The following is a 6,354-nucleotide window of genomic DNA, read 5'->3' as shown; positions in this document are numbered from 1 at the left end:
CGCCTCCCGCCGGAAGTAGACGCGCCGCGCGGCTCCCTGGGAAGCAGAGTCTCGGCCGCCGCCGCGCACGCGCGTCCAGGGTCTGGCGCCTGAGTGTCGTCAGCCGCCCGCGCCGCCCTCCCGGCGTGCCCCGCCCTCCCTCCCGGCGTGCCCCGGGGCGGATCGGGCGTTCCGCTGTCGGGGTAGCGGGAGCCTTCGGGGGACGCCGGGAAGGCTGGGGCCGCGGGGTCCCCGGGGCGGCGCCCCTAACCCGACGACGGCTGCGGGACCCCCCAGGTGGGGGGCGTGTCGACGCGTGTGGAGCCCGGGGGAAGGCGGGCGGGAGTTCGGGCCCCGAGCCCGCGACCCTGCAGCGCGTCGTTGTGAAAACGTAAAGGAAAGAAGCGCGAAGTGCGCTCATCTCGTGTTTTCCCCAGAAAAATCCCGCGGGGGGCGCCCGCGCTTTTGGAGGAACGTTCAGAGTCCCAGGCTGGAGCGGCTCCGCCCGGCCTCGAACCTGCCCCAGCTTCCCGCTAAAGCGCGCGCGCCCAGCACGGCGAGGTCCGCGGAGGGGCCGTGGGAGGCCGTGGGAGGCCGTGGGAGGCAGCGCGGGCCGGGCGGGCGGCTCTCCGGAAGGCCGGCCCCTCTCCGTGCCTGCCGCCTGCGCCCGTCATCTGCAGGAGGAGTAGACGCTGCCGAAGACCCGCCGGCCGCCCAGGGCTCTCAGAGCGCGGACAGCTGCGTCGGGGCGCGCGCCCGGGAAGGACTCGGAGGCCGCGCCTGACTCGCCCGTGGGACAGGGACCGGCGCGGAGGCTGCCCGGGGCGGGCACCCGCGGCCGCGCGCACGGGCGGTCCGGGGCCGCCGAGCCCTGGAAGCCGGGCCGGGAGCTGCGGAGCGGGGTGGCTGTTTTCCGCCCTCTCGCCCTCGGGCGTGTGGTTCCCCGCCCCGCAGAGTCCTCACTGCGCGGTGTTCGCGTTCGGCCGAAATGACAATGCTGCCTGACTACACCCAGCGCCTCTGTGCTCCCCCGCCAGTCTCTCCTCGCTTCTCGGCACACCTGTCCTTGGAAAACCCTCTGCCGACTCCTGTTACTCTGATCAAATCCATGCTCTTCAGCAGGCTCAGGAGCCCTTTGCAAAGTGGCCCAAGAGGCATCATGCCCTGCCCTCCAGCCACTCTTGGGGGCTCCTGCAGGGCCAGGCATCCCGCACCGGCAGCGCGTGCTCGTCCTGCCACAGTCTGAGCAGCGTGTGAATGAAGGCTGTAGTCCTGTGGTCTGCGGGAGGCATGTTCCACCTCCAGCTGTCAAACATCAGGGGACTGGCAGTCCATCCCGGGTGGGCGTCTCATGGCATCCAAAGGCCAGTACCTAGCCAGGCCTCGGGAAGGAACTGTAATCCAGGACTCTGGGGTGTGGCTTCATGTCCGCCTCCCTCCCTCCCTGCCCCCATCTCTGTGTTCCTGAGATGGCTCGTTTCCTGTCAGGCTCCTGGTGTGCTCTAGAAGCTGGAATCGCGTTGGTGCCTCCTCAGTCAGTGTCCACCCCTAGTGTCATCCACAGTGGCCAATGGAAGGGTGGCCGGTGGTGCAGGACAGTTGCCATCTTGGAAGAGATCACAGGGACAGGAAGGGCCTCTCCACCCGGGCAGAACACATTCACACACACGTGGCTGTCCCCCTGGTCTGTTGGGAGCCCAGTTGAAAGGGACATGTGCATCTGTCGCCTTCCGACTCTGACCTCCTGAGGCTGGGCTGCTGCTGTGCCACGCCAGCATGTGACAGCACTTGAAGGAAAGTCCCTGGAAAGAGTGTGAATCGTTGCAGAAATCCCATGAGGAGGCACCCCACGGGGGCTCCATGCAGCACCCAGCAGAACTCCTTAGACTCCCATGTGCCCCTCAACACTCCACAGTGTGGTGGCTACTTCCATCTCGCCAGGCTTAGCTGGCCTGGATCCTGCAGGCCTCTCCCCCCCCCCCCGTCCCCACACAGCACCCTCTCTGCCACTGCACAGCTGGATGAGTGAAGGCCAGGAGGCTGTGGCTGCTTGGGCAACAGGAGCAGCTTGGCCCTGTCCTGGCCGTGGCCCCACTCCCGTGGAGAGCCAAGGCTCCCATGTCTCTGAAGCTAAGGCTTTCTTTATAGGCGTGGGGGAGGCACATCTTGCATTCGTACTCACTGAGACCCATGTCTGTGGTTAGAGAATTTATCAACGTTTTAAAATGATTGTTTTCAATTCCGTCATTTGAGGGCCCTGTGGCAAGGAGCCCGTTAGTACTTGGAGTGCCCACAACATTCCAGAATTCGTGTATGAAGAGCTGGCCCTTGCTGTTCTTATTCATAGGACTCCAGTGGCCACTCAGGATGACTGGGGAAATGGAGGCTCCAAGAGATTTGGCTCCTTTGTGAGGTCCTCAGCAGTGGTCAGACATGAAGGAAATAGGTGTGGCACCCCCAAACCACACCTCTCCCTACGGGCCACAGCTGCCTGTGCAACCTTGGGAGGGAAATGGAAGGACAGAGTAGGGTGTCTTGAGTGTGGACACACCCTGCTGCGAGGGCCGAGGGGTCCTCAGACTGGAGCCCGCCCCCAGGCTCGGCTCAGCTCAGCTCAGCGCAGCTCAGCTCAGCTCAGGGATCTGGTGCCCAGGCTTTCCTGGGGAGGAAGGTGTTGGATCTCCTGCCTCTCTGTATTCATTCATGCTTTGGGTTTCTCTAATGCACATTCCAGCACCTGCAGGATTTATGGATGAAGGGTCGCAAACCCACATTTGCTGTCATTCCACGGACGCTGTGTCCTGCCCTGCCCTACACCAGAAGAGCCTCTGCAGGGTGGGGTGGGACTCTGTCTCTGCCCACACTGCCTGCCCCTCGGGTTGTAGTTCTAGGAAAGCAAGTCTCAGACTGAGTTTTGATCCAGATTAAATTTTGTCCCAGGTGCAGATATTTATAGGCAAAGCTGGGTATCCTGCGATGTCTGCCTTTGGGAGTGCCCAGATAACAAGGCCATTTCCTGAAGGCAAAGCAGAGGGGTTCCGTGGCAGAGCAGCCAGCTTGCTAGCAGGTCAGAGGCAGGGACTTCTAGGCCCAAGATGTGACCCCTGTGCCCCGCTGCTGGCTCTCTTGCAAGGACGCAGCTCCTGCAGGACTCTAGCCCGCCCAAGAACACTTTTCTATCATTGAGAAGTCATTGGTAAATGCCACAATATGCACGAGCAGCCCTTCCAGTGGTGGCTTGTGGGCTGGTGTTTGAGAATCTTGCCATTTGAATGTGGTCATCTGCTTAGGGTTCCCCAAAGGCTAACCTTTCATGCCAGAGGGAGGCCACACCTCATTCCTAGGTGAGACTGGGGCACATGCACACACAGGTGTTGATGGCATGGACTATAATGAGTTGAGTGCCTGCTGCCATGTCCTAGTGCAGGGGCGGGCAGGGGGAGCTCCCAGAAAAAGAGGGGAGGCTGCTACTCTCCAGGGCCACAGGGAGTCCAGAACTCTGTCTTCTGGTGTCAGCAGCAGCAAATCCTTATGAGTCTGCAGCAACTCGGTTTTTGCCTTCTCAGAGGGAATAATTCATCCAAGGGGCAGAAGGTGGAGTGAGAGACTGAGGCAAGTTTCAGTGCAGGGGTAAAAGGATGTAAAGCACACTTAGAAGGGGGCCAGGTGCACGGTTTGGACCTTTGACTTGGGGTTTATACGTCGGCATGCTTCTGGGGAGTTGCGTCCCTTCTCCTGGATCCCTCCCTTGGGGTGGTTGTCCGCATGCACCAGCACATGGGAGGGCTGCGTGCAGTGTGCCTTCTGGAGCTGTGCGGCGCTCTCTTGAGGCAGTCTTCCCCTACCAGTCGAGTGTTCCTAAAGGAAGGTCATCTTGCCTCTTCGCCTCGTACTGCTTGACCTCACCAACTCCTGAGACCTCACCAGCAAGCGGCTCGTCTCAAGCTTCAGTGTTTTCCATCTGTTGGGAGCCTACCTTTCCCTGGCACCAGCTGCAACCAATGATTATTTTAGACGCTTGAGCATCACCTGATGATCACCTGACATTTCTGGTGGGGTGGTGGCCCCTCTCCTGCCCTGCTCATGTGGGGCTTGCCCTGCCCAACCTTTCCCCAAGGGCCTGTCTTGACTTTCATTTGTGCAGAATGGACTCTTACTATGATCCCAGCAACTGCTCACAGCCACTTCTGGATGAACACCTAGCGGCTGCTCTGAATACATGCTGTGAAAGTTGTCAGAATCAAAATGGAGTCACTAATGTTAAGAAAGGCCTGACAAAGAGTAGGGGGCAGGCCCTGAAGAGAGGACACTTAAGCTCACATGCCACATACCAGAAAGGACTGCAAAAACCACAGGCTGACACAAAGGCCGTCGCACCCTTACACAAAAAATATTTCTGCAAGGACAGGTGCCCAGCAACTGCCTGTCCAACCTCCGACTGGAGTCGCCTTGGCTATTGATGTTTGTAGCCCAGGATAATTATCGCTAAGCCATTGTGGTCATGCTCATGTTTCCTTTAAAGACCTTTGTCTTCCTGGACCTCCCTGAGCAGGCGTGTGGTTGACTGTGGCGTGCCTATCCCCTTGCAGGGTTCTGTTCCCAAGCTGACATCTATTCTAGAGAGCCTCTCTGTTTCCTGCTTAGGTGGACGATGCTGTGGATCTGGGCTCCGAGGAACAGGGGCTGACATCAGAGGGGCGGAAAGAGAACAGCCGCTCTCCTGGAGGGAGTGCTTGCCAAGGATGAGGAAATGATGGTTCTTTGAGGATTATTTTATATTCATCTAAAAGGGTATTTTTGTTGTTACCCCTAGCTTTTTTCCCTTTTCATTTTCTGATGAATAATTTATATAAAGAAAACGCATTCTAACTGGGCGATTCTATGAATTTTGACAAATGTCTTCACCCATGCAAACCCTGTTACAACAGACATATAGAACATTTGCATTACTTAAAAACTGCCAGGCGTGGTGGCTCATGCCTGTAATCCCAGCACTTTGGGTGGTCGAGGCAGGAGGAGTACTTGAGCCCAGGAGTTCAAGACCAGCCTGAGCAACATAGTGAGGCCTCATCTCCACAAAAATAGTAGAAATTATCTGGGCGTGGTGGTGCACGCCTGTGGTCCCAGCTACTTGGGAGGCTGAGGCGGGAGGATTGCTTGAGCCTGGGAGGCTGAGGCTGCAGTGAGCCGTGATTGCACCACTGCACACAGCCTGGGTCACAGAGTCAGATCCTGACTCCAAACACAAACGAAATCTCCTTCTTGCCCCCTTGCAGCCAAACTGTTTTCTGTCATTGCAGATTCGTCTGTTCTAGAAATTTACATGGATAGAATCATTCAGTCTTTTGTATCTGGCTTATTTTACTTGGCACAGTGTTTGTGAAACTCCTCAGTGTTGCACGTAACAGTAGTTCCTTTTAATTGCCAAGTGGCATTCCTTGGTGTGAATGCACCACAGTTGGGCTAACCACCAGATGCTGATGGCCAGTAGGATGTCCCCATTTTTGCGTACAATGAATTGGTCTGCTGTAAGCATTAGAGTATAATTTTTTTTTTTTTTTTTAAGAGACAGCGTCTCGCACTGTCATCCAGGCTGGAGTGGTGGCACAATCATAGTTCACTGCAGCCTTGAACTCCAGAGCTCAGGCAATCCTCTCATCTCAGCCTCCAGAATAACTGAAACTACAGGCATGCACCACAGCACTTGGCTAATTTTTCAACTTTTTGTAGAAATGGGGTCTTGCTGTGTAGCCCCGGCTGGTCTTGGGCACAAGCAATCCTCCCATTTCTCGAGTAGCTGGAATAGGTGTGAGCCACTACCCAGCACCGTTTACTGAAGAATCCGTCCTTTCCACAGTGTTCTTGGCACCTGTGTTGAAAATCAGTTGGCTGTAGAAAGTGGATTAATTTCTGGGCCCTCCGTTTTGTTCCATTGGTCCATGTGTCTGTTTTTATGCCACTTCCATGCTGTTCTGGTTACTTTAGGTTTCTAGTGTATTTTGAGGTCTGGGAGTGTGATCCCTCCAGCTTTGTTATTTTTGTTCAGGTTGGCTTTGGTTATTTGGAATCTTTTGTGGTTCCATACAAATTTCAGTATTGTTTATTTTTCTATGAAGAATGTCACTGGTATTTTGATAGGCAATGCCTCGAATGTGTAGATTGCCTTGGGTAGCACAATCATTTTAACAATATTAATTCTTCTGATCCTTGAGCATGAGTTGTCTCATTTGTTCATATCTGCTTCAGTTTCTTTCATCAGTGTTTTGTAGTTTTCCTCGTAGAGGTCTTTCATCTGTTTTGTTAAATTTATCCCTAGGTTCCCAGTGGACTAGTTTTTCAGGAAAAGGAAAAAAAAAAAAAAAAGGAAAAGAAATT

The sequence above is a fragment of the Saimiri boliviensis genome, chromosome 1 (genome assembly GCF_048565385.1).
Source record: "Saimiri boliviensis isolate mSaiBol1 chromosome 1, mSaiBol1.pri, whole genome shotgun sequence".
Lineage (NCBI taxonomy): Eukaryota > Metazoa > Chordata > Mammalia > Primates > Cebidae > Saimiri > Saimiri boliviensis.
The sequence above is the reverse complement of the archived record's forward strand: the minus strand, read 5'-3'. Positions refer to the sequence as shown.